The sequence below is a fragment of the Lepisosteus platostomus genome, chromosome 16, assembly GCF_059453375.1.
Source record: "Lepisosteus platostomus isolate fLepPlt1 chromosome 16, fLepPlt1.hap1, whole genome shotgun sequence".
Classification (NCBI taxonomy): domain Eukaryota; kingdom Metazoa; phylum Chordata; class Actinopteri; order Semionotiformes; family Lepisosteidae; genus Lepisosteus; species Lepisosteus platostomus.
In genome coordinates this window covers 15057914-15085728 of record NC_142626.1, presented here as the reverse complement: position 1 = coordinate 15085728, position 27815 = coordinate 15057914, and the positions used below count along the sequence as shown (strand labels likewise).

At 41.8% G+C, this 27815-nt stretch overlaps 1 long non-coding RNA gene and 1 gene segment (V, D, J or C); one reads left to right on the top strand and one right to left on the bottom strand.

Moving 5' to 3' along the window:
• Window positions 1-27815, top strand: part of LOC148646937 (Ig kappa chain V region K29-213-like) — a 619354-nt gene that overhangs the window by 126974 nt on the left and 464565 nt on the right.
• On the bottom strand, window positions 5408-20602 carry LOC148646945 (uncharacterized). Its single transcript, XR_015927696.1, has 2 exons — window positions 20453-20602; window positions 5408-5518 (listed from the first exon to the last, which is right to left on the bottom strand). It is a non-coding gene; the product is annotated as an uncharacterized LOC148646945 (long non-coding RNA).

Here is a 27815-nt window from a genome sequence, read left to right as displayed (position 1 = left end):
GGCTTTGCTGATGATCTTCTGTTGGAGTTTTCTCCTCTCTGTCTCTGTGGGAGCTCAGCGGGGATGGAGCTGCTCTCTAGCCCAGATTCCTGTAGTGGCCCAGACCTGTTCTGTAGTTCTGTCCAAGACTCTGTAGGGTCTGTGTTCTCTCTTCTTGGCACTGACAGGTTAGGCATCTCTTGTCTCTGAGTTTTAGCTGATAGAAGTTCTTGGTCATTCGTTTTGTCTTTCTCTTGATGTTGGATCTTTTTTTTGTGAAGCATCTCACTGCTGCTGGACTGAATTTGGGAGGCTTCACAGAGGCTCTCACAAGCTGGGCTGTTGGCTGCAGACTCTCTTCTGCCCCTGTGTGTTGTTTCTGAAGGTCTGCTCTTGACCCAGGCTCTTCTAGCTCTTCTGTTCCTATTTTCTCTCAGGATCTTGCTGGCTTTCGCTCCTCCTCACCTTTGCTCTCTTTTTCTCCTGCTCCTCTCCGGCTTGTTCCTTCCTCTTCTGTCATCAGATCAATCATCTTTCTCTTCTGTTTTTCTCTGACAGTCCAATAGTGTATAATGACATGACACGCACTGGAAGCAGCTCAGTGTGTTTCCCATTCCAGCTCTTGCTTCAGACTGAGAAGCAAATCTGCTTGTCTGGTGACTTCAAAATTCCATGAGTGACATCATCAGTGACATAATAATGGGGTCTTTTGTGATGTCATATGCTCAGCCACCTTGATCATAAACAAAATGGAGAGATTGTATTGGATTTCATAACTTTACCTTATGCCCTGTTTTCCCCCTTTTACTTCATGTAAGCACATTTTTAAAACCTTTGAAATATGCGTGTTTCTGTTTTGTTAGAATTGCAATATGTGCAGATATCCAATATTGCATTAATGTACATATTATGCAGGAAATCTGACAACTCTGTTATTCTGGCTCTAAATAAAACAATGTTAAGGTCGAAGTCTGTTGTGATTTATATAATAGAAATCCACAGTAAGCTGGTACAATAACTGCAAGAGTTTCTAATTTATATAGAAAGGCTCCATGGCCGAAATGTTTTCTTTCTTCTCTTTTCAGCATGGAATAAACCTATTACTTGTTCCTTTGCAGCTTACGCATGCTGACAGAGGTACCCACCTGAACTACTACCATTGGTTTAGCCTCGCTTATTATTTTTTAAACAGTTGATAACGAACTGTCCAGTATCGAGCCCATATCATCCCCTCTTGAATCTCCTGATTCTGCCATTTCTTTATTCTCTAAACCAACACTGAAACCCGCTCTCACACTGCGACACAACACACATCTGAAAGTGTTTTAGCCTGATAGCTCCCTTTCTTCAGAGTATTTTGTAGTTTGTTCTGTGTTAGTTGTGAGGAAAAAAGGTTTTATTTTAAATAACTTACAGACCTTGCATGTGTTTCTGTGCAGTTATCACACAAATCATGAAAACCTTATCCAATACGAACATTTATAAGCACAAATGTAAATCTTTTTAATGTTTAAAAGCTTAGCTTGAAATTTATTTTTTTAATATTTTACATACTTTAGCTATTAATCACAGAAAATAAAATAATAAAATATACACAAATTATACTTCTTTCTTCTTGAAAAATAATGTTATGAATTCCATGCCAGTTACACCTCTTTAAAAATACAGCTGTAAGTTTAGGAAGGGGCTGAGAAAAGTGTCATTTCATTGCGATGAGTGTTGGAAACAGTAGATTTTGTTAGCTGCTGATGGTCTTCAGAGCCTGATGGCTTGTGAGTATATCCTGAGGGCTTGAACACCAGCAGCAGTGCTGTGGAAAACAGACATGAGCAGAGTCCTCAGTAGCTGGGCAGTGACAGCACTGGGCTCCTGGCTGGCTTGCCCGGACAGTCTCCACAGGCTCAGAGCAAGCATGGCTTTGTCCTTCAGCGTCATGTTGTGCAGAACTAAATGCACATCCAGCGTTTATTCTATCTGCATTAGAAGCAGTTTAAAAGGGTGCTAACAGCTCTAATTACCCTGCCCCTTTTGTGTGAAAATAGAAGCAATAAGCAATTGCTGGCACCTGGTACAGTAAACAAATCCAAACAAGAGCCCATAGTCTAATTATAATTAAACAGTTCTGCTCTGTACTATACCTCTTCTCACACTTTTGTAACATGGCTTTTTGATATTCAGCATGCATATTAGTGAGGTCTGTTGCTGTAGATTCCATTATCATTTTAAATAATGTAGTATCCTCTCACGAGACACCAGTAAATGTAGGGGTTTGTGCTTATCTGGGACAATTATTAATAGTGGCAGTAAGTCACAAAATGATTCTTTTGATGGTATTAGAATCCAACCTTGCAGGATAACTCAGACAACGGACACACACGGGTGCCAATACACGAAATACATGTATTAATACATGAAATGTGCGTATAAACATAACAGATCTTATCATGAGGGTTAGCAGAATAGAACAGGTATATATTCAATGACGAAGAGTTACAAGTATCAAGAGGGACATACGCTCAGTATATCATTCATTTAGACCATTTCGTGAATGAACTTGGTTACAACTTCTACACTAGATACTCAAAAGCAAGTACATCACTCTTAGGAATTAAATTGATATCAACTGGTTGGGATAACAATTGAATTATCGAGCTGTAATGCAGAATGTTGAATACTCATCCAATCTGTGGAGTCAGATCTCCTGCAGGCACACAGAAACAGTGACAAGCTTGTTTCTGTCCAATCGGCGCTCTCTGGCTTGGTGCCAAGCAGTGCTCGGTGCGGCTTGCGACATGCTCACTGAAGACTCGCTAGTTAGTGCTGGCTGAAACTAGCAGAGTTTGTGCACAGGAGAAAAGTGACTGCGGGTCCCAGCAGGTCAGGAAGACCGGTTCGTTCCTGATGAAGCGCTAGTCCTGAATACTGATTCAGTTGTCCACAGTTCCGACCTGTCCACGAGGCTTGCTGCTGATGCTAAATTCGGGTGGATCTTTTGGTTACTCTCTGGCAACCTCCGCTCTCGGCTCTTAGAACAAAGGAAACTCCTGCACTCAGACACACTGGCCGTTACGTGGTGGTCCGGGCTGAGTTGGAAAGTCCAGGAGGCGCGCTGCGAGAATGTTCTGCGCTTGGGAACTGTGTTCCCTTGGGAACTGTTCTGCACTTCGGAACTACTCTGCCCTTCGGAACTGTCCTACAGGCGCTCTGTGTTGCCTGTTTTTACCTGGAGGAACTGCAGGTTAATCATTGGTTGAAAGTTTCATGGGCATCAGAGACCCACGTTGGGTTAACCTGCCCTAACAGTTCCCGATTGGCTGATGATGAGTAACCATGCACTCTGACCTTAGGGTTGTAAACAAACCTTGAATAACACTTTCCCTTGGAATCTCAGACTTTTAGGTGCCGAAATGACATTTGTTAAGGTGGTTGGGTGTACCAGCTTTTGGGACCTGCTCCTTATCAGGACACTCTATCAGCTAGAAAAACATCTTAATTGTGAACTGTATCAGGCACCACTGAGATGAAGGAGAGAGAGACTGGCAAGGGAGCAGAAAACATAATTCCTGTATTTTAGTTAGCCTCAGCGCTACAAGAACATATTGCAATAATAAACCTTTATTTAATCAGAATAGTGCAAGTGACTGTGTTTTGCGTGAGTTGAAAAACACAATGATGTCAGGACCAATCTAAAAAGCTACAAATGCATGGCTTTATTTCTTTTAGAGCTGCCTCAAGCAAGGCAATTCTATTTTTTAAAGTAATTGAAAAGTATTTTTACACTAACTCTCTGACAGACAGAAAGATAAAAAACATTACTGTCAGTTAACTTGTCCTGAACTACAGTCCACACTAAGTAAGAAGGTTATATAGGGTAAACCTGAAAGAAACACATTATGTTCACAAGCTACAGTATAATAATAAACATTTTTATATACCCAACTGAGCAATCTTGCTTCTATAAAATAGACCTCCTTTTTAATTAGTTCAATATTTACCATGCCATAATACAATAAGATTAATAAAAGTCAAGCAGTATACAACCTAAATTCTGTAATTTGAAAAAGATCATCCCTCAGTATTGACTGGGATTTGAAACCAGGTGTTTTCTGGTGACAGCCCAAATGCTCCACACACCCTGTCTTTCACTGCTCCACCTGACGGTTTTGCAAAATAGTGCAGCCCCACAACTGAGTATTTTTTTAAAAAGCTGTGGCATCCTGAATGGCAGGATCTGTATATCGACTATAAAGTGCTGTTGTCAACCTTATAGGTTAAATCAACCAGTTAAATCACATTTATTCTCACATACAAGTAAATATGCTTTCACTATCACAATGTATCACATTTTTGGCATACATACAATATTTTATGTTTACGTCTGACGTTCCCAAACTTCTTTGTATTGAAAGGCTATCTATTTTGTAGGATTTTGGAAAGATATAATGTATGTAAGTTGTAGTTGGGAAAAGGCTTTTCCTTTTGTTATTTAAGATGCATACCAGATGCTAGGGGAACATATTTCAGGTGGGTTTTTTAATAGGGCTTAAGGGATATTACCACCAATTGTGTGGTGATTCATAGGACTATTACTATATGATGATTGGCAAGTGTTGTGTCTTTTTTCCTTTAGTTCCTTCTCTTAAATGTTCTCTCTGTCTCTCTATTCCAGGTGGGCCAGACTGCATACCTCCATTCTGATTGTATGGTAATTGATGAGCATCCAGGCATGTAGGTACACCGTATGATTCTATATGTGAATATTGCTTCTGCTGTGCTAATTGTTAATAATAATAATGTCTGGATCTATACTTTAAAGTGTCATGGCTGCAGTTTTTAAGGCAACAGAGCGTGAAAGATGTGCAAGTTCTTGAATACATTTGCAAATCACTGTATGTCTTTTTTATATTACTCCCGCTCCATGCTTCCTTAGTACTGCAGACACAGGATGGCTACTTGTCTTGACCTGCTGTTTAAAATGCACCCTGGTACATGAGCTTTTTAGTCTTGTACTGTAAATAGAAGATTTTGAATCTCTATTTCCCATCTTTAGATAGATTGATACTACAGTTTATTTACATCAAGCACTTCACTAGAATTGCATATATTTATGTTATAGGTAATGTTCTTTGTAGTCATTTCTGGTATCACCATTCAAATATCATGGGCTCAGTAATACATATATTATACTATATATTATAATATATATTATAGGAGTATAATATATTATACTCCTTACACTGCATGGTCTATGCCAGAGAATCAAAACCCACTTTGAAAGGATAAGTAATAAAATATAAAATGCAGTGTCATAAAATATTATAAAACCAATAATTATTCATATTTAATCCTTCCAGAAAATCAATATAATGCAAACCAAAGCAGAACCAAATTGCACTGGACACACCTACAGAATAAACCAGGGGTAAGAGCTGGTTTTCCAATTGTCACTCCATTGGACATCCTTCAAAATATGAGTGGGGTAATATTGTCTTCAGTCCTTGTCACAGTTGGACGTCATACTGTAGATTGGTTGTGGTTTCTGTGAAGAAAATTATATGTTGTGACTCATTGTATATGACTGTCTATGGAGAATAATTGTTATTTATAGAGACTACAACAATGCAGGAGTATCAGAGGAGAACATACAGTATCATACAAAAATAAATCATTCAAAATGTTGTTGGACTTCATGGACACTCTCTATTCAAACACAAACTTAATCACCTGTGTCAAATGTACAGATGCAGCCATTCAAAATGCGCGTGCGATACCGCATTATTTTGCAGTGCGCTTTACGCAGTCTACCGCGAGTTACCGTAAATTCTCCTATAATACCGCAAGCAAAATAATAGTATCCGGAATTTCCGCAAGGTGGAGCTAATGAAGCTCAACCTCTCATGTTTGAGCTGTCGCCATCAAAGTCTTTAACGAAGATATTACTTATAGTATTAATAATGAATGACCTTGGACAAGCTGTAAAGTATTGCCCTGGTCCACATTCTTTTTTTCATTGACCGTCTTTGTAAAAGTTACATTGAAGTCTTTAACTAACAAGAATAGTACACACTGTACATTGTCTGTTGATAATGTTTCTGTAGTGTGCTCTCTGAAGGCACCAGTTCTGTAGGGTTTGGGCATTTACTGGGACAATTATTAATTGTAGCAGTTGAAGAAAGATGTGAAGACGGGGGTTTGAATTTAATCTTTTCTGTAGGGGGTTTAGACTTCCAAGTCACAAGCAGGGGTTTATGGCAGGAAAGGGGGTTAACTGATAAGGATTGCAGATGCCAGCTAGGAACCCCCCTGGGTGTAATGTTAAACTGACCATTTGCCCAGAACATCATAAACTGGCCAAATACCATGAACCCCCCTCTTTACCATCAGACCGAGTGACGTCAGAAACGGAGAAGAAAACTGTATATAACCCAAAAGTTTGTAACAGTACGGGGAACAATACTTCGGTTTTGTTGTTTCTTGCGGGAAACAAGACTTCGGCTTTATTGTTCCTTGCATGCAATAAACTCATCTGTTTTACTTCATCTCGGGATCAAGAACCTTATTTCTTCTGTTACAACAAATTTGGCGTAGTCGGCGGATGCTCCAGAAGGCGCAGAACTTCCCATCGGCAGGAGAGACGGTCAGCGCGCACATAACTAAGAGGTAAGGACTCCTCTTTTATTTAAAAGTCCCGACTCTCTCTAACCGATTGGGAAATATCTGCTCCCTGCGAGAATCGCCCGAGATGACGGAGTAAACGTGAGTTTCTGAATTCCTCTGGCCCGGGGAAGGCACCGGTGTATGTAATGGGTTGTTTGCTGTAAGCCCAGAATTTGGTCTGGCAGGGGTTCCGTGGTATTGTGTACAGGCGTTCGAAGCTGGTGTATGCCTTAATTGCGCGTGGAGCTTTGAACGGGTTTTGGACCCTTACCGTGAAGTCAGGACTGGTGTGGGTCTTAATTGCACCCGGAGTTCTGAAGGTCAGAACTGGTTTGGGTCTTAATTGCACCCGGAGTTCTGAGGCTCTGAATCGGTGTGGGCCTTAATTGCGCCCGGGGTTCTAGAGCAAGTGGTGCATTAAATGCACGTAGTTCAGGACTGGTGTGGGTCTTAGTTGCACCCGGAGTTCTGAAGGTCAGAACTGGTGTGGGTCTTAATTGCACCCGGAGTTCTGTGGCTCGGGATCGGTGTGGGCCTTAATTGCGCCCGGGGTTCTGGAGCTGAGTGGTGCATTAAATGCACGTATAATCCAGGATTGGTGTGGGCTTTAATTACGCCCGGGGTCCTGAGATTAGCTACGCCTTGATCGTGCACAGATTGGCGTGGCGTGGTTTTTTTTTGTTTTAAAGGAAACAGGAGTAGAAGAGATATATGTATGTATGTTTTTGGTGTTTTCCTTGTTTGTGAAATACATATACACACGCACGACACTAACATAAACACACCTCATAATAAAAGAGCAAAGCATTAAGTAGCAGGATTTAAAGGACGTTGAGACCCGAGAATCGCCCTGATTGAGCTCAGTGCTTAAGTCCACCCCGGGGCAAAAGCAGCGATGCTGGCGTTCTGGGGATGGTGAATTACTGATCAAGAAAGGGGGTTTTCGAGGTCTCGTTTCTTACCTGTGAACAGTGCGGTGTAAGTCCTCTCTAAAGTCTCGGAGAGGCATTTAGATCTGGAGGTAACAGACGCCCTTAGCTGAATGAGTGCAGTAATGCACAGGTTTTTCCAAGTGAAAACATCCCCCTACTGAATGAGCTGTTACCTCACACACGACAAAAGTAAATCCTAAAGAAACCAAACATGTGTGCTAATTGGGTGTTTGAGAAAGTGGTGGAAGTATCTGATTACATATCGGAAAAGTGTAAATTGACTGATAGGGAAGAGAAATATAGGAAGAAGCTGAGTCTGTCAGAAGGAGTTTGGGGCGAAGATGCCTGTAAAAAAGCGTACGAACATTGGAACAAAAACAAAGATTTAGCTGCAGCCCTGGTGATCGGCCGACACCTGAGGTGGCAGATTAGCATGAAGGAGAAATCAGAATGGGATAGAAAAGAGAAGGAGTTCACAGAAAAAATAAAAGCGTTAAATGAGAGGAAAGATAATTTATTCGCGGCAAAAGAGGTACTAGAAAAAAAACTAAAAGAGGCAGTACAGGAGAATGAGAAATTAAAGAAGGAATTAACTCCTGGTCACGCTGCACTGGTTAATGTGCTACAGCCGGCGACTAAGTTATATCCTGCTCTCCCACAGGGGAACAAACAGGCAGGAAACGAAAATAATTGGGATCAATTCCCTCAGTGGCCATATGGAGAAGGGGGGTCTGATTGGGATAACACTTGGTATGAGTGTGATAAAGACGGATCAGGGTCTCCCCTGTTAGAGGGAGGGCGCCCGCAGGTCTGTACTCTCACTCGAAGTGGGAAAGGACTTGATGTAGCAGGGGCTGGTGCCGTTGATGACAGCGCCACTCTAACTCCGTCTCGCACCCCGCCGAGGGGGTCCGTTCTCGCACCTACCTTCCCTGAACCCCCAATACGATCAAATCCAAAACCGGAGGATATTGACCGGTGGGCTAGAGAAGTACCGCACCCAAAATTAGGGATGCAGCGAACCTGGAGTGCGCTTTAGGAATTAAAAGATACTTATGGTATCTCCCCCCTGACTGCCGCTATGATCCTCAGAAGGACAGGGGAAAAACGTGTCGGAGAACTTAAACAATTGTGTGAGGATAACGGCAGGGGAGGGCGATGGGAATGGGTTTGGCGATGGCTTAAACAAAATTATCCACCAAAGACAGATTGGAAAAAGATATCTGCGTGTCAGCAAAAAGAAAGCGAGGATGTGGCTGACTTCACTGACCGCTTCGTCACACTCTGGCTGGAATGCTCAGGACTGAGTGACGAAGATGATGTGAATAGCGACGCCTCTGCTGTAATTAAACAAATTTATTTGGGCGGTCTTAAGCCTGATATAGCCAAAGCCCTTCAGTTAAAAGAGCCCGAAATAGGGCAAGATACGACTAAACAATTTGAGGAAATAGTTAAAATGGCACGGCAAATCGAGAGAAATATGTATGCTAAGGTGCGGGCAATACAAACAGGGTGGACACCCCCCATACTGAAGGGTGGAACTGGCCCGGACACCCGACTAAATCCAAAAAGCGAAATTACAACTCGGTGCCATTATTGTAAAAATTTCGGACATTGGCAAAAGAATTGCAAAAAGCGATTAGCCAGTGAGGGCAGGTTTGGAAGATACCGAGATCCCCCTTTCAATCCCTCGAATCGAGAGGGGCAAAAAAACCTGTTGTCACAATTACAGGATCTGAGCGAAGCAGACAAACGCGCTATCAGGGAGCTTTTAAACTAGGACTCCCCCTAGTGGCCTCCCTACGCCTATCTCAGGAACTGAGTGAAAAAGAGCTCAAATTACAATGCACGATTAATGGGATTCAAATGTCACTTTTATGGGACACTGGGGCTCAATTATCGTGTTTATCTGAACAGTCAGCCAAACGGTGTGGTGTCATGTTCACAGGGAAGGAGCTGGAGGCCACTGGTGTAGGGGGTAATAGAATAACACTCAGAGAAACTCAAGAACTCAAGATTAGACTAGGAGATGGGGAGGTAACATTTAATGCTGTCATGTGGGTAGGATCTACCCCAGATCTGTTGGGATGGGATGCTCTGAAATACCTACAAGGGGTTACATTAACCGTACATGAGGAGAGGGTGGAGGTAAACATCTGGTCCCTCCAAAAAGACGAACTAAAAGGGCATCCAATTTGGACTATGGATAAGGACGAATGCGGGCTTCTGGATATGGAACCCGCCACATTTACTGGGAAATCCCCGCCATACACAAAGCCATATAAAATCAACAAAGAGGCGGAGGAAGGGGTTCGACCAGTAATACAAAAACTATTGACTCAAGGCATTGTACGAAAAACACATAGTACAAGCAACAGTCCAATATGGCCCGTAAAGAAAGCCAGCGGAGCATGGCGATTCACAGTTGATTACTCAAAAGCTAATCAACACATCAACCGTCTCACCCCCTTAGTAGCAGACCCCTCTGCTACTTTTCAACTACTGACCCCTGAGCACCAGGTGTTTTCAGTAATTGACATGGCTAATGGGTTCTGGTCTGTTCCTCTACACCCAGAGGTACAAGATTGGTTCGCCTTTGTTGTAGATGGAGAACAATATACTTGGACCAGGTTACCACAGGGGTTTCATAACAGCCCCACCGTGTATCACATGGCACTTCGGAGGCATCTCCGGGAGCTGCCTCAAGTGTCCTCCGTCGTTATCCAATATGTGGATGATATTTTAATCGCGTCTCCTGACGAGGAAACCCACAAGAAGGACCTCCAAATTATTCTCAACCATTTGGTTAAAAAAGGACACAAGGCTAGTTATAGCAAAGCACAGTTATGCCTAGACACCGTAATTTACTTGGGACAAAAGATTAGTCAGGGAAAAAGGGAATTGACAGAAGATCGGGCCCAGGCAATCCGAACACACCCTAGTCCCAATACGGTGAGAGAGCTCCGATCATTTCTGGGCCTGTGCAATTTCAATAGAAATTGGGTTGATGCTTTTTCTGAAAGGGCCAAACCACTTACAGACCTATTAAAGGGGGGAGGGAGGTCCCTTGATCCTATTGCTTGGAGTCCTGAAGCTGAACATGCTTTTAATGATTTAAAACAAGCTCTGTTACAGGCTCCTGCATTGGGGTTTCCTCAGACAGACCAACCATTCTACCTCTACGTAAGTGAAAAGAATGGATTTTGGACAGCTGTACTAACACAGGAACATGGGGGTAGGTACCGCCCGGTAGGGTATTACTCTGGATCCTTGGACGAGGTAGCCAGGGGCTGGGGACCATGTCTACGAGCCGTTCAGGCCGTCTGTCTAGCAGTACAGGCAGTCAATAACATAGTGCTAGATCAACAACTGATTGTTCGATGCCCACATGCGGTACACACCCTCATGTCCCTGAATCGGGTCAGTCAGGTTAATGCGATACGATGGAGCAAGTGGCAGGTCTTGTTAGAGGCTCCAAATATTACCATTGAACGTGAAGGAGCTCTTAATCCAGCCACATTGTTACCTGACCCATCAGAAGCCTACATGTTAGAACACAGCTGTGATGTTTGGGCAATGGGAGAAGATGAGGGCATCAAAATAGCCGAGCAACCACTAAGGAATGAAGACCTCATCCTTTTCACTGATGGAACTTCATTCATAAATTCTAGTGGGGAGAGGAAAGCGGGTTGGGCTGTGACTACAGAACATGATATCCAATGTGGGGGAAGATTTGAGGTACCCACGTCAGCACAGCGAGCTGAACTGAAAGCTTTGGTGGAAGCCTGTAAATTAGCAAAAGGCAAGACCACCACAATATACACAGACTCACGATACGCATTTGGAGTATGCCATGATTTTGGAAGGTTATGGAGTAATAGGGATTTTTTAACCTCTGCTGGCACTCCGGTAAAGAATGCAGATCTGGTGTCTGAGCTGCTTGCGGCTCTCCAACTCCCAAAGCAGGTAGCTGTAGTCAAATGTAAGGGCCACAGCAGAGAGGACACTCCCGAGGCCAGGGGCAATAAGCTAGCAGACTGGACAGCACGTCAAGCTGCCCTGGGGCAATGGGAGGAGTGGGCTATAGAAAAACCTCTTCAGATTATTTCAGTTTGCACAGTGAACATACAGGCACTCCGGACGGAACAGCTCAGCGAGCTCCAGGCCCAGGCTCCAAGGATTGAGAAATGGACCTGGATGGAACGCAATGTGGGGCTGCAGAAGGATGGGACCTGGAGGTGCCAGCGTACAGGCAGACCCGCCTGTCCCAAGCAACTAATGCCCTACCTGGCACAACAAATACACTCCACAGGGCACCCAGGTGTTAGCCAAATGACTCGACGCTTTGCTCAGAGCTGGGTGGGCACAGGCTTCACACCCTTCGCAGCTGATGTGGTACAACGCTGTGGAGAGTGCCAAAAAGCCTCTGGAGCACCGCCGGTTCGGGCTCCTAATCTTCGACGTCCTGCACCCGAGGGACCCTTTAGACACTGGCAAATAGACTATTGTTCACTGCCACCCTGTAAAGGGAAAACAGGCCTCCTAGTGATGGTGGACCAGTTTTCTAGATGGGTGGAGGCTGTCCCTGTCAAACGAGAGACTGCGCAGACAACTGCCAAATATCTCGTGACAGAAGTAATTCCCCGATGGGGACTCCCGTGTCGCATAGACTCAGACCAGGGCACACATTTTACTGGAAAAGTGTGTCAGGTGGTGGCAGACCTACTAGGGATCAAATGGGACTTGCATTGCCCTCATCATCCGCAGTCCTCCGGCATGGTGGAACGGGTGAACCGGACTTTGAAAGCTAAATTGACAAAGTACCACTTGGGAGGGATCCCCTGGGTGGATGCATTGCCCGCCGTACTGTGCAGCATCCGGGCTGGGACAAATCGAATAGTGGGGCTGAGCCCGTTTGAGGTGATCACGGGGCGTCCCATGAGACTGAGTGACTCTCCAGGACATGACAGAGTAGGCTTGAGTATACTAACTGATTCTCTGTTACAGTATTGCAAGTTGCTGACAGAGGCCACCCAAGGAGCCCGTGAGCAGGTCCTGGAGGCGTGGGGACCACCACCTGAAGGAGGGCACAACCTCATCCCAGGAGAGTGGGTGTGGATCAGGAAATTTCCTTCACAGGTTCTCCAGCCCAGGTGGGACGGACCCTCCCAGATCCTGTTGACAACCGAGTCTGCGGTTCGAGTGGAAGGAAAAGATCGCTGGATCCACGCGTCACACTGCCGATGAGCCTCATCCCCATTTACAGACCCAGAATGAAATCATTTCTGTCAATAATGATAATTGTTGCTGTAGAACTATGTTCCGCAGGGATTAATGATCATCTCTCCCACAAAGGAGAACATGGAATTAATTCCTTTTTAGGCCTCTCCTATCTGACAGCTAAGAAAACCAACCAAAGTGCCTGCTGGGTGTGTGCCGCATTACCCAAATATGTACAGGGAGGACTTCCTATGGGGGCCATTCCTTGGCGTCTCGAGGAAGTCATAGGCATGATCATTTGGAGGGATAATTTAGGAGATTTTAATATGACAAACTATGGGGGTTGCCATAACACGACTTTAACCTGCACAACATTACAATATCTACAGGAGCGAGGCTTAGAGCCCACGAGTTTCACAGGCTCTTACGCTCCTAAATATAACAGAAGCCATACACCACCATACCTGACTCTAAATAAGGAACGTGAGGGAAACATATGTTTTCAGCACACTAATGGTCTGCACTTGGTTGGATGGAGTCGTTGCAACCTTACCATCGCTGCAAATATATCCACCTCTACCTTCCAAATTCCAGGATGGGATCGGCACACCCCACAATTCGGTATAAGTTTCTTATTTTCAGAGGCATGGGGAGCGCCAAACGGAACATATTTCATTTGTGGAAAACGAGCCTACCCATGGTTGCCAGCCCAGTGGTCTGGCTCATGTTATTTAGGATATGTGGTTCCTCATATCCGTGTTCAAACCCACACCCCCTTCGGACCTAACCACAGACCACAAAGAAAATTGGCTGATTGGGAATATTATTTAGGTATAATATTTCCACAAGCCGGCATGAACTTTCTGAGTCGAGAGTTAATTCAAATGGCTTCGACTTTAGAAGAATTAGCAAATTCTACCTCATCTAGTCTGAAGGCTGTTAATGATGAGATGGTAGCCCTCAGAACAGTGGCCATGCAGAACCGACTAGCTTTAGATTATGTACTGGCGGCCCAAGGAGGAACTTGTGCAGTAATTGGCACTGAATGCTGCACATATATCCCTGATAATTCTGAGCACATCTCAGATCTGGCCCAACACATTTACAATGAGGGACAGAAATATCAGGACTATTATACTGAAAATTGGGGAATTGGATCTTGGGTAAAGTCTGTGTTTGGGGCCTGGGGCGGAACTTTTTTACAGTGTTTATTTGTAGGAATAGTATTGTTTATATGTATAATTGTAATCATCACGTGCACAAAAACATGTATCACATCTTGCCATAACCGTGGAACGTACAATGTCATGGCAATACATACCTGTTCGCCAAGAAAGGAAAGATCTGCCCTGACATTGTATGTATAAAAATAGGCTACACTGACGTATGCCATATTTTATAAGGGGGGAATGAAGAAAGATGTGAAGACAGGGGTTTGAATTTAATCTTTTCTGTAGGGGGTTTAGACTTCCAAGTCACAAGCAGGGGTTTATGGCAGGAAAGGGGGTTAACTGATAAGGATTGCAGATGCCAGCTAGGAACCCCCCTGGGTGTAATGTTAAACTGACCATTTGCCCAGAACATCATAAACTGGCCAAATACCATGAACCCCCCTCTTTACCATCAGACCGAGTGACGTCAGAAACGGAGAAGAAAACTGTATATAACCCAAAAGTTTGTAACAGTACGGGGAACAATACTTCGGTTTTGTTGTTTCTTGCGGGAAACAAGACTTCGGCTTTATTGTTCCTTGCATGCAATAAACTCATCTGTTTTACTTCATCTCGGGATCAAGAACCTTATTTCTTCTGTTACAACACAGTAAATCACAAAATTGATTCTTTTGATGGCTTTAGAATCCAACCATGCGATATAGCTCAAACAACGCACACACACAGGTACTAATACACGAGGATACATTTATTAATACATAGAATATGCATATAAACCTAACAGATCTTATTGAAAGGGTTATCAGAATACAAAAGGTATATATTGTAACGCAACGGGGGCTCAGGCGGGCGCCCTTGCCGCATCTGGTCGGCCCAAAGTATAGGTGGCTCGAACCCGGGACTTCCGTGTCTCTCTGCAGCGACCTAGCCCCGTGAGCTAGAGAGAGATCTCCCCACAGCCCAGTAGCTGTGGTCCTGCTATCACAGGGAAGGGCGGTGACGTCACCCGCTCTGGTACGCCGGCTCTTACACAGTGCCTGTCGGCCGTAAGCGTTACACTCTCCCCAGCTTAAATCGCCATCCCCGGCGAAGGGCTATCCCGCCCCGCTTCTGACACCAATGTAACGCAACGGGGGCTCAGGCGGGCGCCCTTGCCGCATCTGGTCCGCCCAAAGTATAGGTGGCTCGAACCCAGGACTTTCACGTCTCTCTGCAGCGACCTAGCCCCGTGAGCTAGAGAGAGATCTCCCCACAGCCCAGTAGCTGTGGTCCTGCTATCACAGGGAAGGGCGGTGACGTCACCCGCTCTGGTACGCCGGCTCTTACACAGTGCCTGTCGGCCATAAGCGTTACAATATTCAGTCAGTTACAAAGAGTTACATATATCAAGAGGACATACATTCAGTATATCATTCATTTAGACCATTTCATAAATGAACTTGGTTATAACTTCTACATTAGATACTCAAAACAAGTACATAACTCTTAGGAATTAAATTGATATCAACTGGTTGGGATAACAATTGAATTCTCGAGCAGTAATGCAGTGAAGTTGAATACTCATCCAATCTCTGGGGACTCAGATCTCCTGCGGGCACAAAGAAACAGTTGCAGGCTGTTGCTGTCCAATCCGCGCTCTCTGGCTCGGTGCCAGGCTGTGCTGTGCTCACTGACCGGCTAGTTAGTGTTGGCAAAGTTTGCGCACAGGGGAAAAGATGACTGTGGGTCCCAGCAAGTCAGGAAGAGGACCTCTTGACGTTCCTGATGAAGTGCTAGTTCTGAATAGTGATTCAGCTGTCCACAGTTCCGACCTGTTCACGAGGCTTGCTGCTGGTGCTAACCTCGGGTGGATCCTCTGGTTACTCTCTGGCAACCTCCGCTCTAGACTCTTAGAACAAAGGAAAGTTCTGGCACTCGAACACACTGGCTGTTCCGTGGTTGTCCGGGCTGAGTCTCAGGATGGTCACGAGGCGCGCTGCGAGAATGTCCTGCCCTTGGGAGCCTTCTGCTCCTGGGCCGTCCTGCCCTGGAATTCTCCTTTGAATTCCCTTTAGAAAAGTCCAAGAATTCTCCACGGAATCTCTCAGGCTCTCTGTGTTGCCTGTTTTTACCTGGAGGAACTTCAGCTTGTTGATTGGCTGAAAGTTCCATGGGCATCAGAGTCCCACGTGGGTTACTCGGCCCTACCAGTCCCTGATTGGTTGATCAAGGTGAGATATGAGTCACTTACTCCTGACACTTAGGACAGCATACCAACGCTTAATTCTCTTATTAATAAGCCTCGCCGCTGCATTTCTGTAGTGCTTTTTCAGCATTCTGCATGTGACCTTGCCGGTGGTGCAGTGGGTTAGGTTCCTGACTCCCATGTCATATGGTCTGTGATCAAATCCTGCTGGAGCCATGAATCTAATTTAACAAACATTTATTTGAAAAATCAAAACGTTTCCATGAGTCAGAGATTAAAGAAAGCCTCACTCACACCAAACAAATGTATATTTCTAAATATCACAACATGATCGAATTTAAGTCATTTTAATAACAAGGAATAGTCACCTAGGCGTTACAATATAAACATTTATATTGATTTAAATTGTGTTTTGATTTAGGTCGCAAACGCAGGTTTAAATATATTTGTTTTTGATTCACAATCAGACAAATGCAACATAAATTGATATCTTAGTCTTCTAAGTATCTTAATAAACTTTCAGCATAGCTTTCTCCCCTTTTAGATTTATTTTTGTTGGGATCTTGGGATCAAATGTGGAAAGATTAGATTGTAATCATTTTTATTTTTTAAATACATTTTAGAAAAGTGTAATCTATACTAAAAAGCTGTACACCACCTGCTACAGATACATATTGTAATACTTTCGAGTTCGGATAGGACAGACACGAGAACTCAGACTTTTGTTTGTTTGGGAGCTATATTATGTATTTTTCATATGTAAGATATAATGATGTGTTCTCGCTTACACATCGCACGACTTTAAAAGCTAGAAAAACAGGTTTCAATTCACATTATCTGGCGAGCCTTGTTTTGTCAAAGGACAGCACAAAAAAAAACAGACAATACACGGGGGGGGAGGGCAAGCGAGAGAGAGAGTTTTTTACACTCTGTCAAAAAAAAAACAAATCACCCGGGGCAGAGACTCTGGGGGGATCATTGTATGGTACAGAACGGAGCTCAGTCAATCCAAACAAGTTCAGTAGTAAAGAGAGAAAAGTCAACAATTGATTTAAGGATGATCTGTCAAAGTGCAGTGAATTACAATATTGTTGTTGTTGCTGTTATTTTTGTTTTTATCCTGTAAAGCGTTTTGAGAAGCCACCTTTAAAGGCGATATATAAAAGCGCTGATTCTTATGGAATGTGTTCCGCCGGGGATTCAAAATTTTTTAAATTTTTTTTAATTGCGTATCTAAGGAAATAGCAGTATAACCTTGTTCATGCACAAACAGTGGCATGTTACATTATTAATTTGGGTGTCTCCTCTTGCCAGAAAGCTCTAAATTGCATTTTGATTGTGGTTTTTTTACTTTTTTTAAATTGCAACCCATAAATAAAACTGATACCGTTTAGAGTTTTAATTATTTTAAACTGTATTACAGCAGCACAATGCACAATGCAACGTAAATTGAAAAAATGCACTTGGAATCTGTCCAAGCCCTACTCTTTCAGGCATTTTCTTTTACTGTAACGGACACAAAAACTCCCTTGCTTGAGTGTTTCATAATTTCCAACTACGAAAATTATTTAAACTGCGACACTTATCATTCAACCAGAGCTCAAAATATCACAAGGATCCTCTAGAGCACAGCAAAGACTGTATTAAAAGTATACTAGTGACAAACTAGTATACTTTAGATCTTTTTTTCTGAACCGGGGAAAATCTGATCATGTTTCTCTATAACAATAATAAAAAACATTATTTTACATATCACCTTTATGTGATATCACCTTAAGGACAGCACATACAAGGGTTAATTGCACAATGGACCGCGCAAAGAAATTTAAAATAGTCTTCTTTAGGTGTGAGGGCAGGAGTGGATCGCAGAAGGCATAATCAGCAAATTAGGAAAACAAAGAACAGGACAGGCGAGACGTTTATCCAGAGAGCGAGTGATCAGAAAAAGGAACAGCTGTTACGCCCAGGTTTTACGCTCTCTCTCTGCTGAATGCATAAAAGCATTTTATTAAAAACGCGTTTGCGTTTGTCTGGGTATTTACTTTGTAATCTGTGGTTTACATCTACTGTATTGGTTTGAGATGCCACTTTTAAAGGTGATATGTAAAATAAAGTTTTTTATTATTGTTATAGAGAAACATGATCAGATTTTCCTGGTTCAGAAAAAAGGATTAAAATCTGTAATCTTTCCACTTGTATGTCATCGGAAAATACAAGAAGTTTCTGCTTTGTGTAAGGATGGTATCAAAAAGTAATCTAAGTGGTGAGAAAGCTGTGCTCCTCAAAGCGCTTTACAGGATAAAAACAATAACAACAATAGTGTTAGGCTGGGCAAATGTTTTTTTATAGAAATACAAAATGAGATATAATGATGTGTTCCGGCTAAGACATTAACGAGTACAACCCCCCTCTCTGCGGGAGTGCTGGCTGTGACGAATTAAACCGGTTTCACAGGTATTTTCAAAGTAGAAGGGGGTGAGATTTCCAGCGAAAGACACCTCCCCCCTCCAAAACCAAGGAAGTACAGTACTTACTAGTTAAGAAAGCTAGGTTCCTCAATGAAATCGCTTTAACATGCTAATGCGTTGGTGTAACAGTCCGGGCGTGGCAAGCTTCTAATGTCAACTCGACTCGATTGGAAGACAATGAACATATTCTAGCCCTAAATGAATTAATAGCAAACATGGTTTACATAAAATACATTTTTCCAAGAAAGTTTATAATAATACGATCTATAGTTGAAATCTGAGCCTGAATAAAAAGAAAAAGCATTTTCAGAGAGCAATTACACTGTGTTTATGTAGAAAAAGTGATTAGGTTTATGAGCAATCTAATTACTTATTTGTTTAAAACTCTATATAAAATAAAGTTTATTATTAATTTGCTGGACAGATCGGTGAACATTATTATGGATAAGACAAAGATAACGATCCTGATCAGTTTAGAAATCTGTGTGGGCTGTAAGGTTTTTACTTCTTAAACTTTTAAAATACACGTTTTGAATAGAAAGAAATAATCTTCCTGGTACAGTACATGTACATGTATAGCAAACCAACACGTCTTTTTTCTCCAATCAGAGGGGTTAGACGCTCGGTTAAAAGCAAAGGAGATTGTCTGGTATAGTGGACATAAAAACAAGAGTTCGCTGGCATTATATCTTAGAAGACACAGACCGGCGCCAGACCGAGAGAATGCCCGCAGCGTAAAAGAAAATGCCTGATGAACTAGGGATTGGACAGTTTCCAAGTGCTTGTACAATCGATGGAAATGTTCAAATAAATGTGCAAAAGAAATAAACAAAATAATCATTTATTTCTTTATCATATTGGCTAGCTAATGCCCTCTCTTTGCTAGTTAGTTGCTGTGTTTCTCCGGTGGGTAGCAACGGGTGACTGTTCTCAGGCGGAAGATGTCGGATGGCGGAAGATGTCATGTTAAATTTTTTTTTTAATTAAAATTCATTCTATACAGCAATCGCATATTTGGGTACCGTTTCATAAAACTTTCATGCTTAAAATGTTTAGGGAGAAATGGAAGACTGGTGTGTATTTTTTCTTTAAACTACCAAGACCAGCCATACACAGTACAGTTTACGTACATACAGTAATGTTTATGTTCCTAAATTAATATCGTTTATGACCTTCAGATGCGTTATGCTCCTCTTCTTTTTATGCTCAGCTACTAAAATTTCCCTTTAGTGGTAAAATTCCATATAAATATTCAAAACTAAGCGGATTAAAATGTGCACCTAAAACCGTACTGCTGGTTTGTACCACGCATTTTGAATGGCTGCATCTGTACAGTACTGTGAATATTTAACTGTAATATATACTGTATATACTGTATATGTTTTCATTAATTTACTCCATTATGGTGTATTTTATAGAATTAAAATAAGATAACCCTTTTTTGTTAAATACTAAGTGTCTGAAAGAAATGTTTACTTCAATTCTTAAGTAGGTTAAATGAGCTTTAAATAAAAAATATTATTAGAAAAAGAAACAGTTTAATTCAGCTCAAAGCAATATTCAACATTGAATAAAGGAAACTGTTTTTTTAAAATAAACACTGTGTTATAAAAACTAACATGTTTTAGGAATAGGGGAGCGTAACTGAGGAATCTGAACTTCTATAGAGTCCAGCTCAATACACAGCAGTTACTTATTTTACTTTTTTAATGTCTTTTATGTCTTTATGCTGTTAAAACACACCTTTCTCGTTTCAGTTTCTATTCTGTAGTAGGAAACATATCCCAGATTTTTGTGAATGAATTAATGTATGATCAATTTTCAGGCCAAGTTACTCACCAGAACCACAAAGTCCAGTAGCTCCCACAGTTTCAATAATCCAACTTGGCACCAGCTTCTGGTGTTCAAGTTCAGAACAGAAGCAAAAAATTTAAATACTGAAAAGAGCAGAAATAACACGCTGCTGGAGAGAGAGCGTGCCTGGATTATCAAAACAGGTGGAACCTGTTCTGCTTGTTTCTGTTCTGACACACAGTTAAAGGGATCATCCCAGTGTAGCAAGATCTTCACAAAACAAACTGGATTAGGACAAGTCTGAAAATCAACCTCTGAATAGTTTCAAACTTCACAGTGATGTGAAATGATGAAATGAGCTTTCTCAACAGTATTAAATGATGGAATGGTGAAATTATAGTGATTTTATTTGGGTATAAAGTGTTTTTAAGGGCTGAAATATGTTAAGGAAAAATAGTGTGTTTGAACTGTAGCTTCTTTCTTGCTCTGACATACAGCAGTGTGACTGTTACACATGGGTTAAGCTAACTTTATTGGCCATATACAATTTCTTGAATTAGGAATTTGTCTTTTCTGGAGCAATTAGGGTTAAGAGCCTTACTTAAGGGTCCCAAGGGAGCAGGATTCGTCTACCAGCTGCAGGATTTGAACTGATAACCTTCTAGCCCCAAGTGGGGGGTTCTTAGCCACAGTGCCACTGCTCCACCCCTAAAAATGACAGTGCGGCACCTTTCAGTTCCATTGAAGTTTTATCACCAATAAAAAACATCACCAGTAAAGAATTGTAGCGGCAATGCTTGTTAATAAGACAGAATTAAGTGTTGCTGTGCTTTCCTAAATGAGGCCCCATCTCCCTCTTCAAACTATTCATGCAGGCTGATTTAAAGATGTTTTCTTTTGATAAGGGACAGCTCCCAAATGGGGATGTACTTAGCTAAGCCTGGCTATCATGATCAATGGTCATCTATTGGCGCCTATCTGTCTAGGGAGTGCCAGATGGACATCTGGACTGCATTCCTAAGTGTCAGGAGTAAGTGACTCATATCTCACCTTGATCAACCAATCAGGGACTGGTAGGGCCGAGTAACCCATGTGGGACTCTGATGCCCATGGAACTTTCAGCCAATGAACAAGCTGAAGTTCCTCCAGGTAAAAACAGGCAACACAGAGAGCCTGTAGAGGACTTTTCTGAAAGGGAGAATCTCAAAGGAGAATTCCAGGGCAGGACGGCCCAGGAGCAGAAGGCTCCCAAGGGCAGGACATTCTCGCAGCGCGCCTCCTGACCATCCTGAGACTCAGCCCAGACAACCACGGAACAGCCAGTGTGTCCGAGTGCCAGAACTTTCCTCTGTTCTAAGAGTCTAGAGCGGAGGTTGCCAGAGAGTAACCGGAGGATCCACCCGAGGTTAGCACCAGCAGCAGGCCTCGTGGACAGGTCGGAACTGTGGACAGCTGAATCACTATTCAGAACTAGTGCTTCATCAGGAACGAACCGGTCCTCTTCCTGACTTGTTGGGACCGACAGTCATCTTTTCTCCTGTGCACAAACTGTGCTAGTTAAAGCCAACACTAACTAGCCGGTCAGTGAGCAACAGCAGCGCACCGTTGCAAGCCGCACAGCACAGCCTGGCACCGAGCCAGAGAGCGCGGATTGGACAGCAACAAGCCTGCAACTGTTTCTTTGAGTCCGCAGGAGATCTGAATCCCAAGAGATTGGATGAGTATTCAACTTCAATGCATTACAGCTCGAGAATTCAATTGTTATCCCAACCAGTTGATATCAATTTAATTCCTAAGAGTTATGTACTTGTTTTGAGTATCTAATGTATAACCAAGTGCATTTACGAAACGGTCTTAATGAATGATATACTGAACGTATGTCCTCTTGATATGTGTAACACTTCGTAACTGATTGAATATATATCTTTTGTATTCTGATAACCCTCTCGATAAGATCTGTTAGTTTTATATGCATATTTTATGTATTAATAAATGTATCCTCGTGTATTAGTACCTGTGTGTGTGCGTTGAGTTATGTCGCATGGTTGGATTCTAAAGCCATCAAAAGAATCAACTTTGTGATTTACTGCTACAATTAATAATTGTCTCAGTAAATGCCCAAACCCTACAGAACTGGTGCCTTCAGAGAGCCACTACATTTAATTTTGCTATGGCTATGATTACATATTTGGCGTCCCTGAGCCGGTTTTCTTACACATGAAATGGAGACATTATTAGTGACTTGGATGGAAGATCAGGTCCAAAAGTATATGCCTTTAAGCCTTGTAGTCATTTAGGCTAAAGTAAAATTAGTGAAAAAATATAACAAAGCCGTGTTACACAATGCAGCATTTATATATTTTAATTCTTTACACATCCATATGGTTCGTAGTGTCACGAAAACACGCGATCGCAATTTTCAACTTACAGTGAAATCGACTTACGATGGGGTCGTCGGAACCTAACCCCACACTAAGTTGAGGACTACAGTACCTGTACTACACATACAGATGCAGCCATTCAAAGTGCGTGCTACAGACACGTACCGGAGGTAATTGGCTACGGCGTCGTGCATCGTGACGCGCGATGACGCAAAATACCGCGGTACGTGATTGGTTGACCGACAGGGGCACTCGTGGTCCGTTGGTCTGTCGTAGAAAGACTTACTGTAAACGTCTTTACTGTGCCCGTTGTAGATATTGAATTTTACCACTGAAGGGAAATCTTAGTAGCTGAGCATAAAAAGAATAGGAGCATACTGTAACGCGTGTGAAAGCCATAAACGATATTAATTTTGGAACATAAACATACAGTATATAGCTGGTCTTGGTACTTTAAAGAAAAAAATACACACCAGTATTCCATTTCTCCCTAAACATTGTAAGCTTCGAAATCTTTAACGTGATACCGGAGTCAACAAGCATACTTTTAAAATTTGATTAAAAGGGAATATAATATGGAATCGCGTATCTCAAGAATTTAATAACGGTATGATTACATCCGTGTGCTGCGACAGGGCTGTGTAGGGCTGTTTCGCCTGCCTGTTCATGCAAGCTGTCTTATAGCCTACTGGTCTAGGTGCGTGACTACCAACTGGCAGGTTGTGTGTTCAAATCCAGCTGGTGCTGGACTTTTCATATTTATTTATTTTTTAATCGCGTAACATAAACATATTACCGTATGCAAACTGTACTGTATACAGTATGTATATGTATATTTAATGTCTTAACTGTGCCCGTTTAATTGAATTTAAAAAAATTATTTAACACGAACATTAAGCTGTTTACATCTTCCGCCTGAGAACAGTCACCCGTTGCTACCCAACGCAGAATGGTGATTGGCTGACACCATCTGACACCCCTCTGATTGGAGAAAAAAGACGTGCTGGTTTGCTATACATACTGTACCAGGAAGAGGATTTCTTTCTATTCAAAACGTGTATTTTAAAAGTTTAAGAAGTAAAAACCTTACAGCGTACACAGATTTCTAAACTGATCAGGATCGTTATCTTTGTCCTATGCATAATAATGTTCACCGCTCTGTCCAGCAAATTAATAATAAACTTTATTTTATATAGCGTTTTAAACGAATAAGTAACTAGATTGCTCATAAACCTAATCACTTGCTTTTTCTTTTTATTTAGGCTCAGATTTCAACTATAGATTGTATTATTAATAACCATAATAACAACCAACCAACAAAAACAACCATATAAACATAATACCAACCAAAAACATAGATAACAACCACAATACAAAATCAAATATATCTAACCATTTTACTCTCGCAGTCCTTCCATTATCATAATCCCACCCCTTATGCAAAACCAAACTTTCCTTCCATCCCAGTTTATCCTGTTTATCATAAACAAAATCCACCTCAATTTTCATCATAAAGCATTACACAAGATCAATACCTCAACACTCCATACTCAACAACGATAATTCACAAACAGCCAGAACATGTAACTCCACATTTCCAAATAGACCTCATTTCATAAGCCCCGCCCCTTATGCAAAACCAACATCCCTCCCCTGTTCTCTCTCTCCCCTGGCGGTTGTAATTGTTTTTATTTTCAAATAAATTTTAGCAAAGTCATGTATTTTAAAAATCTTAAGATTTTTATATTTATGTCTTTATTTAGTGGTTTCATTAGTGACAAAGGCTAAACTTTCTTGGAAAAATGTCTTTTATGTAAACCATGTTTGCTATTAATTCATTCAGGGCTAAAATATGTTCATTGTCTTCTAATGAAAGAAGGGTTCCTTTCGCCGTAGTCGGGAGCCTAGCCTTTAACTAGTAAGTACTGTACTTACTGGGTTTTTGAGGGGGGGGAGGTGTCTTTCGCTGGAGATCTCGCCTCCTACTTTGAAAATACCCGTGAAACCGGTTCAATTCGTCACAGCCAGCACTCCTGCAGAGAGGGGGGTTGTACTTGCAGTGTATACAGTACACGCGTTATGCTCTTCGTTAATGTCTAAGCCGGAACATATCATTATATCTCATTTTGTATTTCTTAAAAAAAAATCGTTTTCCCAGCCTAACAGTATTGTTTTTAACCTGTAAAGCGCTTTGAGGAGCCACCTCTAAAGGCACCATATACAATAAAGTTCATTATTATTACTATTGTAAATTTGCTGGACAGAGAGGTGAACATTATTACACAGAAGACAAAGATAGCGATTTACGTTGCATTGTGTATCGTGCTGCTTTAATACAGTTTTAAATAATTGAAAGTCTAAACAGTATCAGCTTTATTTATGGGTTTTAAATAAAGGTGATTTAAACACGATTTAAATCAATATAAATGTTTATATTGTAACGCATAGGTGACTATTCATTTTTATTAAAATGACTTAAATTCGATCATGTTGTGATATTTAGAAATATACATTTGTTTGGTGCGAGTGAAGTTTTATTTAATCTCTGAGCCATACTGATTCTTCTGGAAGCCAGTTTCCGCCAGGGAGTAAAAAAAAAAACACACTATGGTATTCTCTCCAATGCAATGTAGTAAAAAACATACCTCTGATGCTGCTCCTAAATGAATATCGTTTATGACCATCAGAAGCTTTATGCTCCTTTTCTTTTTTCCAGTGGATTGAACAGGGAGAGGCATTTCATGATGTACTTTTCACTGATGAAACAACAGTGGCTCTGGAACAGTTTTCAACCATGTCGTTTTATAAAAAGGGGAGATATGTACACGTTACTGAAGCTAAAAGTTTAGCCTTTGTCACTAATGTAACCACTAAATAAAGACATATAGAAATCCCTACGTTACAGACTGTATATGGCTGGTATTGGTAGTTTAAAGAAAAAATACACACCAGTATTCCACTTTCTCCCTAAACATTTTAAGCATCAGAGTCTTACATGTGGTTATTTCGGAAACGTTTGTACGTCCTCCTTCTGACCATGTTACTGTTTACTGTTACTGACCATATTAAATTTAAGTGCCTGTGGGCACTTTTCTTGTCCGTGGGGGGTGGACCGTCTTTCATTAGAAGGTTAGTCTGTTCTACTCTGAGAATGTAGAGGGGGTGAAAAAGGTCATTTAATTAGTATTAAAATTCACACTGATTCCCTTGCGAAGATAAGGACGTAGGAATATTCGTGCGTGGTCAAAAAATGGCATAAAAACGACAAAGTGAAGGCTGTGAAAACATTCACAATGTACTTTATACACAAAGCAGCAAATATACCCCCCCCCCCCCCTCTCAATTCAATTCAAGCTGCTTTATTAGCATGACAGATGGGTACAATCAGTGTTGGGTATTTACTTTGCTTTGAGATGCCACTTTTAAAGGTGATATATAAAATCAAGGCTTTAACTTGCTTTAACTCCGCAAGTCTGAGTTCTTGTGTCTGTCCTATCCGAACCCGAAAGTATTACAATATGTATCTTTATAGCAGGTGGTGTACAGGTTTTTAGTATAGATTACACTTTTCTAAAATGTATTTAAAAAATAAAAACGATTACAATCTAATCTTTCCACGTTTGATCCCAAAATAAATCTAAACGGGGAGAAAGCTATGCTGAAAGTTTATTAAGATACTTAGAAGACAAAGATATCAATTTATGTTGCATTTGTCTGATTGTGAATCAAAAAACACATATATTTAAACCCGCATTTGCGATTTAAATCAAAACGTTATTTAAATCAATATAAATGTTTATATTGTAACGCCTAGGTGACTATTCATTGTTATTAAAATGACTTAAATTCGATCATGTTGTGATATTTAGAAATATAAATTTGTTTGGTGTGAGTGAGGTTTTATTTAATCTCTGACTCAGTGATGGCCTGGCATGGTGAGGTGCGCTGGCAGCTGTGTGGTGTGACGCAGTGGTGGCCTGACACGGTGAGGTGCCCTGGCAGCTGTATGATGCAGTGGTGGCCTGGCACGGTGAGGTGTGCTTGCAGCTATGTGACGCAGTGGTGGCCTGGCACGGTGAGGTGCGCTGGCAGCTGTGTGATGCAGTGGTGGTCGGGTATGTAGAGGTGCACTGGCAGCTGTGTGATGCAGTGGTGGTCGGGTATGTAGAGGTGCACTGGCAGCTGTGTGGTGTGACGCAGTGGTGGAAATGTTCACCATGTTTCACCATGCTGAAAATGTTTGTACCAGACTTTTTTGAGGCCTGTTTAATTGTGTCTGAAGTCTGATGTTGTAAATTTTATTGTTAAAAAGATCCATGAAAATGTCACTACTAAAGTTAGCAGGTACTGTTGGTATTGCAAGTAGAGCTCATATTTTAGATTTTGTGTAGTTGCTAGCGTTGAACTGTGTGTTGGATGCACATGCATATATTCATTATATGCCAGCGCACCTCACCGTGCCAGGCCACCACTGCGTCACACAGCTGCCAGCGCACCTCACCGTGCCAGGCCACCACTGCGTCACACCACACAGCTGCCAGCGCACCTCACTGTACCAGGCCACCACTGCGTCACACCACACAGCTGCCAGCGCACCTCACCGTGGCGGGCCACCACTGCGTCACAACACACAGCTGCCAGTGCACCTCTACATACCCGACCACCACTGCATCACATAGCTGCCAGGGCACCTCACCGTGTCAGGCCACCACTGCGTCACACAAATTTCAGCGCCATATATTTCATGGATATTATGGAATATAATGGATGGATATCTTAGTTATCTTTCTAGTTCACAGGTTGCATGCATAATTTAATTTTGAAAGCCACTGAGACATCAGGTACTACTGTTGTATTTATGAAAAAGAAACAAAACAAAAAACATACTAACAACTGTGCCATCCTACTCCTTAGTTAATACATTTTATTATTCATAAACAGTTAACATTGTTAGCAAAATATTTTGAATTATATTTAACCCTATTTTTTCTTTAGTTTTGTATTTAACTTATTATATGATAGTCAGA